We start from the raw sequence: 10,441 nt of genomic DNA on the forward strand, positions 1-10,441 counted from the left end.
TCAATTTTCATGGGTGGACTTCCCTAGGGGTGAGTCTTTTTGAAGCTTATCTTACCCAGAACTGTTGCAACCTGAGAGCCAGGCGTCCCTGGATCAGGGTGCAGATCCCCAGGCAAGCTGAGGCATGACAGCCTCCCAGAGATTGAATCCCCAAGCAGGTTGAGGCGTGACAACCTGTTGAGGACCAGATCCTTAGGCAGGTCAAGGCATGATGACGTCCTGGGACCCCCAGACTGGAGTTGGGCATCCCCAAGGTCTTCAGCCTGACCAGTGCTTGGTAGGATTAAGGGGTTGGATATTTTATACTGTATTTCCCTCCCAAGGCGAGCTATTTTCTGGTTGTCCCTCCAGAAGATTGTAGAGGCAACATTGTGGGCCCAGATGGGGCTGAGGAAAGGAGCATGAAAGAGGAGGGAAGGAGGCAGATCACAACCTTTGAAAGAATGACATAGCACAAGGGCATAACATAAACCAGTTAAAATCAATTGAGTCCAAGACGACAAGTCAAATTCAAGTAAACCTTAATTCCCAATCTATAAGCCAACAGATATACCCAGAGGTGGCAGGACAGCTCCAAGCCACTATCAAAAGATGGAGGAGTGGGTGGTTCCCCAATGGCTGGGATGATCCTCCCACTCATTAGCATATGAATTAACCCCGCTCACAAAACCTAACCAGACCACATTCCATGACCTTGTCCTCAGCAATGTCCTCGGCAATGGCCCACACAGCAAAGCATGGCTTCTCTCTGAATCCTAACAAATCCCCCTTTTACTTTTTGTCCAGGCTTGAGTCCCAGGATAGAACTGAAGAACAGGAGGAAAAAGCAGTGGGAAAAACGTGCCAAGGAATCCCCTTCATAGCCTGCCAGAAAATCTGCTAAATTCCTTACCTGTGCTCACAGTTTTCATTGGCCTGACTCTTGGTACAGAGAAGAGTAGGGACAGAAGAACGCCCACCGGCTTGGGTAACAGCTACTGGGGCCCAGCAGATAGTGCCTTTGGGACATACCAAAGAGTAGCCTCTCCAGAATCCCTCAGTTGCACCCACAGCCACCCGCCTGTGTGCAGGGGTTTCGAGGAAACAAGAAATGAGAGATTGTAAAGTAATTCAGATTTCGATAGGCATATGTCCCTCCAGCCATCGGAGCGAGGACCTCCTACCTTAACCGGAGGTCTTCTGGAATCTGAGACTGAGCTGTGTGAGCTTTCTTCTGAGTTCGTTTTTTGCTGTCCTGGTTTCCAGCATGATGGGCCTTCCCCTGTGCTGGGTTTTCTTCCTGTTCAGCTTCCACTGCAGGAGGTTCACTGAGTTGGGCTCCTGCTGTGCTTGTCCTCTTCCACACAGAGGTTATTTCAGCCAGGTTAAATCCGAGTCACGGCATCATAGATGTCAGGTGAGTGTATGCTTCTCGGTTCTTGTCTCATCACAACAGTGATTTGGAACAACGGACATTAAAGCCCTCGGTGCATCACAGCTCTCGGGTCTTGAACAAACCATGCCATAGCTCTAAGACAAATCAGTGTTATACCTCTATTTTATTTAGAAGATAGCAGGAGAATCCATCCTCAAAGAAGAGAAGAGAGTCGGGGAGCACAAGAGTGCACGTGGAGGGGGGGTGAAGTTGAGAGAGAGCATTTGCACGTGGGAGAGAGAGAGCAAGAGAGCACTTGGCTCTTCCTTTTATATGTTTTCTTCCCCCTGGGCCCGCCCTATGCAAACTGGGCTCAGCCAGGAGTGCTGTTCTACCTGAAGTCCTCACTCAGGTCCTCAGACCTTCCTTTGTTCTATTTTCACAGGCTTTTCCCTCCCTTGTCTTTTAGCCACCGCCATTTTGGACTCCTTTTCCCTATTCTAACTACCTAACAAGTTCATAGCAATTTTTATACATGGGGGAAATGTTACGAAAAAGAAGTATTTGTAAATAGAAAAAAATCTGCATCCTTTACTGTAGGAACTGTAGATTCTCATAATCATAGGACTGACAGAACCAAAAAAGAACAAAGTGGGAACCAAACACAGTTTTTAGTGGGAAAAAGTATAAGTGGCCTTTCCCTGATTAGATGATTCCCTTGACCTAAGACAAGGTTTCTTAGCCTTAACATTACAGATATCTTGAGCTGAGTAATTCTATGTTGCAGGGGACTGTCATATGTATTGTGGGATGTTTAGCCACATCCCTGCCTTCTGCTCACTTGATGCCAGTAACAAGACTCATGAAGTTGTACCGACCGTAAGTGAAAGTGTTAGTCACTAAGTTGTGTCCAACTCTTTGCAACCCCATGGACTGTAGCCCACCAGGCTCCTTTGTTCATGATATTCTCCAGGCAAGAATACTGGAGTGGGAAGGGAGATGGGAGGGAGGTTCAAAAGGGAGGGGATATACGTATACCTATGGCTGATTCACATTGAGGTGTGACAGAAAACAACAAAATTCTGTAAAACAATTATCCTTCAAAAAAAAATAACAATATTGGAGTGGATTGCCATTCCCTTCTCCAGGGGATCTTCTAGACCCAGGGATCAAACTCCAGTCTCCTGCATTGCAGGCAGACTCTTTACCTTCTGAGCCACCCAGGAAGCCCTGAACCAGCCAAAGTCTTACCATATTTTGCCTGGGAGGCAAAACTCACTGGCATAGAGTTTTCACAGATGTAATACAGTAGTGCCATGTTAAAATAAATTTTAAAAAAGGCAACACTTTCATGCTCATATAAGTGATCTGGTTCCATGCTTGGCCCCTTTTTGACATGATTTGAGTGTTACAAGCAGAAGGGCCCCTAATAAGTAATTATGATTAGTGGGTAGGTAAGGGCATGGGCCAATAGTCTTACCTTAAGTGACAAAAGGGTTAATGTATACTCAACCTTGACCAAGTATTCATAGGCTTGAAACTCAGTTCTAATTATCTCAAGTGATTCTGAAGGTTCATGACACACAGTCATTTGTCAGTGTTCTGGGGCGTGAAATTGGGCCATGTCCTCTCTGTAGCTGGTTATGTGGAGGTGAGTTACTTAGCTAGTAAGTGAAACTATCTGACTGGCCACCACAGACTTCATTTTCTTTTTCTTTAAGTGCCTGCTTTTTAACATAGCTTTGTTCTCTATTGGAAATGGATGACATAGCAACGTTTAGGAATAGGGTGGGACTAAGTAACTTTCTTGTATGAAGACTGTACAGAGAATGCCAATTTCCAAGTAATGGTGCTGAAAGTGAAATGATCTAAGAGCACAGTGACTTAATAATATTGGTAGAATTTAAGAGCTTTATGAATTATTTTAGACTGTATTTATAAGACTGTTAAAGACCCAAAGGGTTCCCTTAAAATTTTTAGTCATACTTCACTACATTTTATGGGGACATTATATGCTAGAGTGGTATTCATGGATATGAAAATCTGCTAAGATCTTAAGAAATAACTCTCAAGAATTCCAAGGAGCTCCTAAAATTTAGAGGTCTCGGATGTGTCTTTTCCTCTCTAGACCCCAAATCAAATCATGATCAGCTGAATGAATGCTTGTCTCCTTAATGCCATTGTTGGGGAAGGAGAGATTTCACTGCTTTCCCCTCTTAGATCTTTTGGCTGGCAATTAAAATGACATGAGGGAGACTAATAGGAGAAAATCAAATTTATTACATGTGAACAGGGAATTCACATAAGTATGAAGAATTTCAAAGACATCAAGACAAGGTGACATATACTTATTCTGGATTAAGGAGGAGGAGGTAGGCTTCTGAGGCATCAAGGAGAAGTAAGGTAATTCACAAGAGGATAAAGAGTTAACGTTTGGGAAACAAATACTTCTTTGGCTTTCCAAATGCAATGGCACACAGAGACAACTGATCAAATGGGCTTTGCCAAGTTCCTCTCTTTCTACCATACTTACTATTTCACTATAATTATCTACGATCATAACTTCTTCCTGGAACAGGCCTTCTAAAATTCTTTTAGGCAGTTGGGGGAAGCTCAAAGGCTTTTCTTTAGTCTTTTGGGGCTTGGTTGTTTGTTTTCAGCTCAAAATAATCTTCATGCCAGAGTGGCACGCCTTGGGGCAAGCCTGCCCTTGGCCCTACCACCACCACGAAAGCAAGTCTATTCCCTATTTGATATTCAGATTATGTGACTCCCCTATTCTCAAGCCTGTAGTGTAGTCAACTCTATAGCAAGTCAACTTGGAGGCTATGCACTCAAAATTTCCACTCCATGATTTCCTATGCCTTATTTTCTGCACATTCTCATTTGGTTCTTCACTGTGATTTCCATTTCCTAAACCGAGGTTCTTTTCCGCTACCTCCACATGGTTCATTGGACCAGGAGAGGCCAAAAGAGCCCTCTTTAATTCATCCCTGCCATACCATATTGCCTTACACAATACTAAAGCCTCACTACTATGAAAACACCATCTAGTATAAACAAAAAGAGCATAGCTTGTAGAGTCAGACAGACCTAGGTTTCAATCCATTTTTGCTATTTAGCATGTGTGTGAGACCGAGCAATTATTTATTCACTTCCACAATCCTCACAACATTGAAAGAATTATGAGGATTATCTGATCCATGACCCCCAACATACATTTTTGTCACCTCAAACTGGCTTAGCTTTTCAATTTTCCCACTATTCTTATTTCAGTCAATGGCATCCAATATCTCATTTCAGTATCCTATCACAAAATCTGATCAAGTCTACCACCTATTATTTCTTATATATACTTCCATCTCTCCATCCACACTATCACTATTCTTCCTTTATATTTTGCCTAGACCACTACATGTGTCTCATAAGTGATCTTGTTTCTTTCATCCTCCATTTCCCCCTTCTCACAGCTTCCAAGGTGACCTTTTTTTTTTTTTTGGCTGCACCATGCAGCATGTGGGATCTTAGTTCCCCAACCAGGGATCAAACCCATGTCCCCTGCAGTGGAAGCGTGGAGTCCTAACTACTAGACTGCCAGGGAAGTCCCATACAATTAACCTTTATATGTGTGTGTGTGTGTGTGTGTGTGTGTGTGTGTGTATAATGTTTATTTAATTTGGTTGTGCTGGTCTTAGTTGTGGCACATGGGCAGGATCTTTCTTCTTCCTTCCCACATGTGGGATCTTTGAGCTTCCCAGATGGCATAGTGGTAAAAAATCTGCCTGCCAATGCAGGACAGGCAAGAGACATGGATTTGATCACTAAGTTGGGAAGATCCTGGGGATGGTGGTGTAGTGGGGGAGGGAGGGCCGGAGGAAATGGCCACCTGTGGCATGTGGGATTATGTTCCCTAATCAGGGACTGAATCCAGGCCGCTACATTGCAAACTCAGAGTCTTGACCACTGGGCTACCAGGGAAGTTTCACACTTTATTTAGGTCGCAATCCTCTGAAGGGCTTGTTAAGACACAGATAGCTGGACTTCATCCCCAAATTTTCTCATTAGGTAGGTCTAAGATGGGACATCATTATTTGCATCTCTATAAGTTCTCAGATGATGCTGCTGGTTTAGGGACCACTACAATAGCATTCTTTCTTGTTTCAAAGCCCCTCAGTTCAGTTCAGTTCAGTCACTCAGTCGTGTCCGACTCTTTGCGACCCCATGAATCGCAGCACGCCAGGCCTCCTTGTCCATTACCAACTCCCGGAGTTCACTCAGATTCATGTCTATCGAGTCAGTGATGCCATCCAGCCATCTCATCCTCTGTCGTATCCTTCTCCTCCTGCTCCCAATCCCTCCCAGCATCAAAGTCTTTTCCAATGAGTCAACTCTTCGCATGAGGTGGCCAAAGTACTGGAGCTTCAGCTTTAGCATCATTCCTTCCAAAGAAATCCCTCGGCTGATCTCCTTGCAGTCCAAGGGACTCTCAAGAGTCTTCTCCAACACCATAGTTCAAAAGCATCAGAGCCCCTAGATACATAGAAACCTTTACCTGGGTCATACATCAAGTGTAAACTTTAAACAACCTTTATGAAAGGCTTCCCTTGAGCTTCCAGACTAAACACTCTTGAGATATTTTTCATAGCATGCACAATATTTGTGATTAGTTATTTGTGTAATTTCTTTTTTTTACTTAAAGAAACATACATCAAACTGTCTCATGAAGGCAAGGACCCTGTCTTCAAGTCTTTAGAGCTTGGCACACTGATTGGCTCCTAACATGCACTCAACAAATTTTGTTGAATAAGATTTTAATAAACAATTGTATTCTATATTTTAAAATGGTTAAAGTTCGTTCACTGACACTGTTTCCCATCACAAATTTTCAACATTCTTTCCTTCTGAGACTAACACAACTTGCTCATAGTTTCTCCATTCACTAACTTTTGCCCCTACCTGTACTCTAAACAAATACAGGGCTTTCAATTCAAATTATACATTAAATTCACCTGAAGAGTTTTCCAAGGTACAAGGTCCCACCTCTGGCCAACTGAACCAGAATTTCTACACTTAAAAAATAGAATTTTCAAATATTTTTTAAAAAATTCCACAGGCAATTTTGATGCACAATAAGAGTTGAAGAGCACTTCATGACTAGTCTATTACTAGAGGTAAAACTACTTGTGTATACACTGATGGTTATGCAACAATATAAGACATGTGGTTGGCAATCATCTTATACACTGTGGAAAAGACATTTCTTTCGCTGCTTTCAGTATATTTTAAGTTCCTAGATCACTACAGTTCAGTTGTTCAGTCGGGTCAACTCTGCGACCCCTTGGACTACAGCATGCCAGGCCACCTTGTCCATCACCAACTCCCGGAGTTTACTCAAACTCATGTCAATTGAGTCAGTAATACCATCCAACCATCTCATACTCTGACATCCTCTTCTCCTCCCACCTTCAATCTTTCCCCACTACATCAGGGTCTTTTCCAATGAGTCATTTTTTTGCATCAGGTAGCCAAAGTATTGGGAGCTTCAGCTTCAGCATCAGTCTTTCCAATGAGTATTCAGGACTGATTTCCTTTAGGATGGACTGGTTGGATCTCCTTGCAGTCCAAGGGACTCTCAAGAGTCTTCTCCAACACCACAGTTCAAAAGCATCAGTTCTTTGGCACTCAGCTTTCTTTATAGTCCAGCTCTCACATCCGTACATAACTACTGCAAACACCAAAGCCTTGACTAGATGGACCTTTGTTGGCAAAGTAATGTCTCTGCTTTTTAATATGCTGTCTAGTTTGGTTGTAGCTTTTCTTCCAATGAACAAGTCTATTAATTTCATGGCAGCAGCCACCATCTGCAGTGATTTTGGAGCCCCCCAAAATAAAGTCTGTCATTGTTTCCCCATCTATTTGCCATGAAGTGATGGGACCAGATGCCATGATCTTAAGTTTTCTGAATGTTGAGTTTTAAGCCTCCTTTTTCACTCTCCTCTTTCACTTTCATCAAGAGGCTCTTTAGTAGTTCTTTGCTTTCTGCTATAAGGGTGGTGTCATCTGCATATCTGAGCTTCTTGATCTTTCTCCCAGCTATCTTGATTCCAGCTTGTGCTTCATCCAGCCCAGGGTTTCTCATGATGTACTCTGCATATAAGTTAAATAAGCAGGGTGACAAGATACAGCCTTGATGTACTCCTTTTCCTATTTGGAAACAGTCTGTTGTTCCATGTCCAGTTCTAACTGTTGCTTCCTGACTTGCATACAGACTTATAAAGAGGCTGGTCAGGTGGTCCAGTATTCCCATCTCTAAGAATTTTCCACAGTTTGTTGTGTTCCACACAGTCAAAGGCTTTGGCATAGTCAATAAAGCAGAAGTAGATGTTTTTCTGGAACTCTCTTGCTTTTTCCAGCAGTTGTTTGCAATTTGATCTCTGGTTCCTCTGCCTTTTCTAAATCCATCTTGAACATCTGAAGTTCACGAATCATGTACTGTTGAAGCCTGGCTTGGAGAATTTTGAGCATTACTTTACTAGCGTGTGTAGGTAAGTGAGTAAGTGTTAGTCACTCAGTAGTTACCCACTCTTTGCGACCCCATGGACTGCAGCTCACCAGGTTCCTCTGTCCATGAGATTTTCCAGGCAAAGATACTGGAGTGGGCTGCCATTTCCCTCTCCAGGGGATCTTCCTAACCCAGGGATCGAACCTGGGTCTCCTGCACTGCAGGCAGATTCTTTAACGACTGAGCTACAAGGGAAGGCTGCTAATGTGTGAGATGAGTGCAATTGTGTGACACTTTGCACATTCTTTGGCATTGCCTTTCTTTGGGACTGGAATGAAAACTGACCTACCCCACCTCCCTATGCCCTATGAGCTACTCCAAGATGGGGGTATACCTGGCACTGGAACCTGGATCCCAACTTGCAGGTGCAGGACCGGACCACCCCCCCCCCACACACACACACACCTCCTGTACTCAGAACAAGAGGACCTTTTCGGAAGGGGACTGGGCCAGCCCCAGTAAACGCTCTGACTGCCCAGTCTCCAGGGCTGTAGCTGCTCAATGCACAGCTGGAGTGGTAAGTGCTGGGGAGGAGATAGGGAACAGGAGATTTGTCCTGCCCAAGGCCTCAGAGGACAGGTGGAAGTGCCAGAGCCTCTCTGGTGATCACAGAAGGACAACCCACTCCTTTTAGGAGGAACGGAGCAGGACCAAGGTTGGTGGGCACCCTGCGGACCGAGGCTCCGACCGCAACCCCCAAGCACAGCCACAAGGAAGATCATTCCAGTGAAGGGGGAAAGGAGTCCGGCAGCAACTCCTTCAGCAACAGCAGACATGGGGCAGAAAAGCAGAGCCGCCACACCCACCACGAGGCTCCCAACTCTTCCTACAGGAAAGAAGATACGAGAGAGTAAGCATAGTCTTCGGACCACTGAGTCTGAGCCCAAGCCTCTGGAAGAGCCAAAACATGAGACCAAAAAGCTCAAGAATCCTTCAGAGGATGCCCAGTTGCTGCAGCTGGGTTGGAACAGGCTTCTGCTGTTGAAAAACAGCTGCTTCCCAACATCTATGCACATCCTAGATGGGGATGAGGGGTGATCAGCAGTCCTCAAAAGATCACACTTCCAGGAGTAAGCTGATCCAGTTGAAGATTGCCCAGCGCCTTCTCCTGGACCAGCTCAAGCTGGAAGAAGTCACACGATGCATCACGCAGGGGAGCACCAATGGCTACTCAGTGCTCCTGGCCATGCAGGTGAACCCCAGTGGGCCTGGCACTGAGGGGATGCCCACGATGGACCCCGGCCTACAGAGGCAGCTTCTCAGGAACCTGGTCTCCTACTTGAAACAGAAGCAGGCTGCAGGGGTGATCAACCTGCTAGTGGGTGGGTCCAAGGGCAGAGACAGCATGGGCATGCTCTACTACACCTTCCCAACTGTGACTTTTCACAGCAGTACCTCCCATTAGCGCTGAGGACACTGGGTGACCTAGAGGAAGAACACATAGTGAGAAGTAGAGTAAGAGAGGCAGCCTAGCCCAAACCTGTCCTTTCCAGCCCATTTGTCACTTAAGCAGTTATTTTAAAATCTGACCACTGCTGCCCTGCACCCCCACCCCCACCCCATCTTACACCTGAGATTTGTATTCTCTGCTGGGTTATACTGGTTCATCTGGTAGGGGACCAAAGTCTTGTTCCCCCACCAAAACTAAGTTCTTCAGTTCAGTTCAGTTGCTCAGTCGTGTCTGACTCTTTGCAATCCCATGGACTGCATCACGCCAGGCCTCCCTGTCCATCACCAACTCCCATAGCTTACTCAAACTCATGTCCAAGGAGTCAGTGATGCCATCCAACCATCTCATAAACTGTCATCTCCTTCTCTTCCCACCTTCAATCTTTCCCCACATCAGGGTCTTTTACAATGAGTCACTTCACATCAGGTAGCCAAAGTATTGGGAGTTTCCAGCTTCAGCATCAGTCCTTCCAATGAGTATTCAGGACTGATTTCCTTTAGGATGGACTGGTTGGATCTCCTTGCAGTCCAAGGGACTCTCGAGAGTCTTCTCCAACACCACAGTTCAAAACCATCAGTTCTTCGGCACTCAGCTTTCTTTGTAGTCCAAATTTCACATCCATACATGGCTACTGGAAAAACAATAGCCTTGACTAGATGGACCTTTATTGGCAAAGTAATGTCTGCCTTTTAATATGCTGTCTAGGTTGGTCATAACTTTTGTTCCAAAGAGTGCCTTTTAATTTCATGGCTGCGGTTATAATCTGCACTGATTTTTAGCCCCCCAAAATAAAGTCAGTCATTATTTTCACTGTTTCCCCATCTGTTTGCCATGAAGTGATGGGACCAGATACCATGATCTTAGTTTTCTGAATGTTGAGCTTTAAGCCAACTTTTTCACTCTTCTCTTTCACTTTCATCAAGAGGCTCTTTAGTAGTGCTTCATTTCTGCCATAAGGGTGGTGTGATCTGCAAATCCGAGCTTCTTGATCTTTCTCCCAACTATCTTGATTCCAGCTTGTGCTTCATCCAGTGCAGCATTTCTCATGATGTACTCTGCATATACGTTAAATAAG

The 10,441-nt window shown here is 44.7% G+C and overlaps 1 pseudogene; it reads left to right on the forward strand.

The window, feature by feature from the left end:
• The first annotated feature begins 211 nt into the window (after positions 1-211).
• Positions 212-9,389, forward strand: LOC102191406 (annotated as a pseudogene).
• The last annotated feature ends 1,052 nt before the right edge of the window (positions 9,390-10,441 follow it).

This window comes from Capra hircus, assembly GCF_001704415.2.
Source record: "Capra hircus breed San Clemente chromosome X unlocalized genomic scaffold, ASM170441v1, whole genome shotgun sequence".
Taxonomy (NCBI): Eukaryota; Metazoa; Chordata; class Mammalia; order Artiodactyla; family Bovidae; genus Capra; species Capra hircus.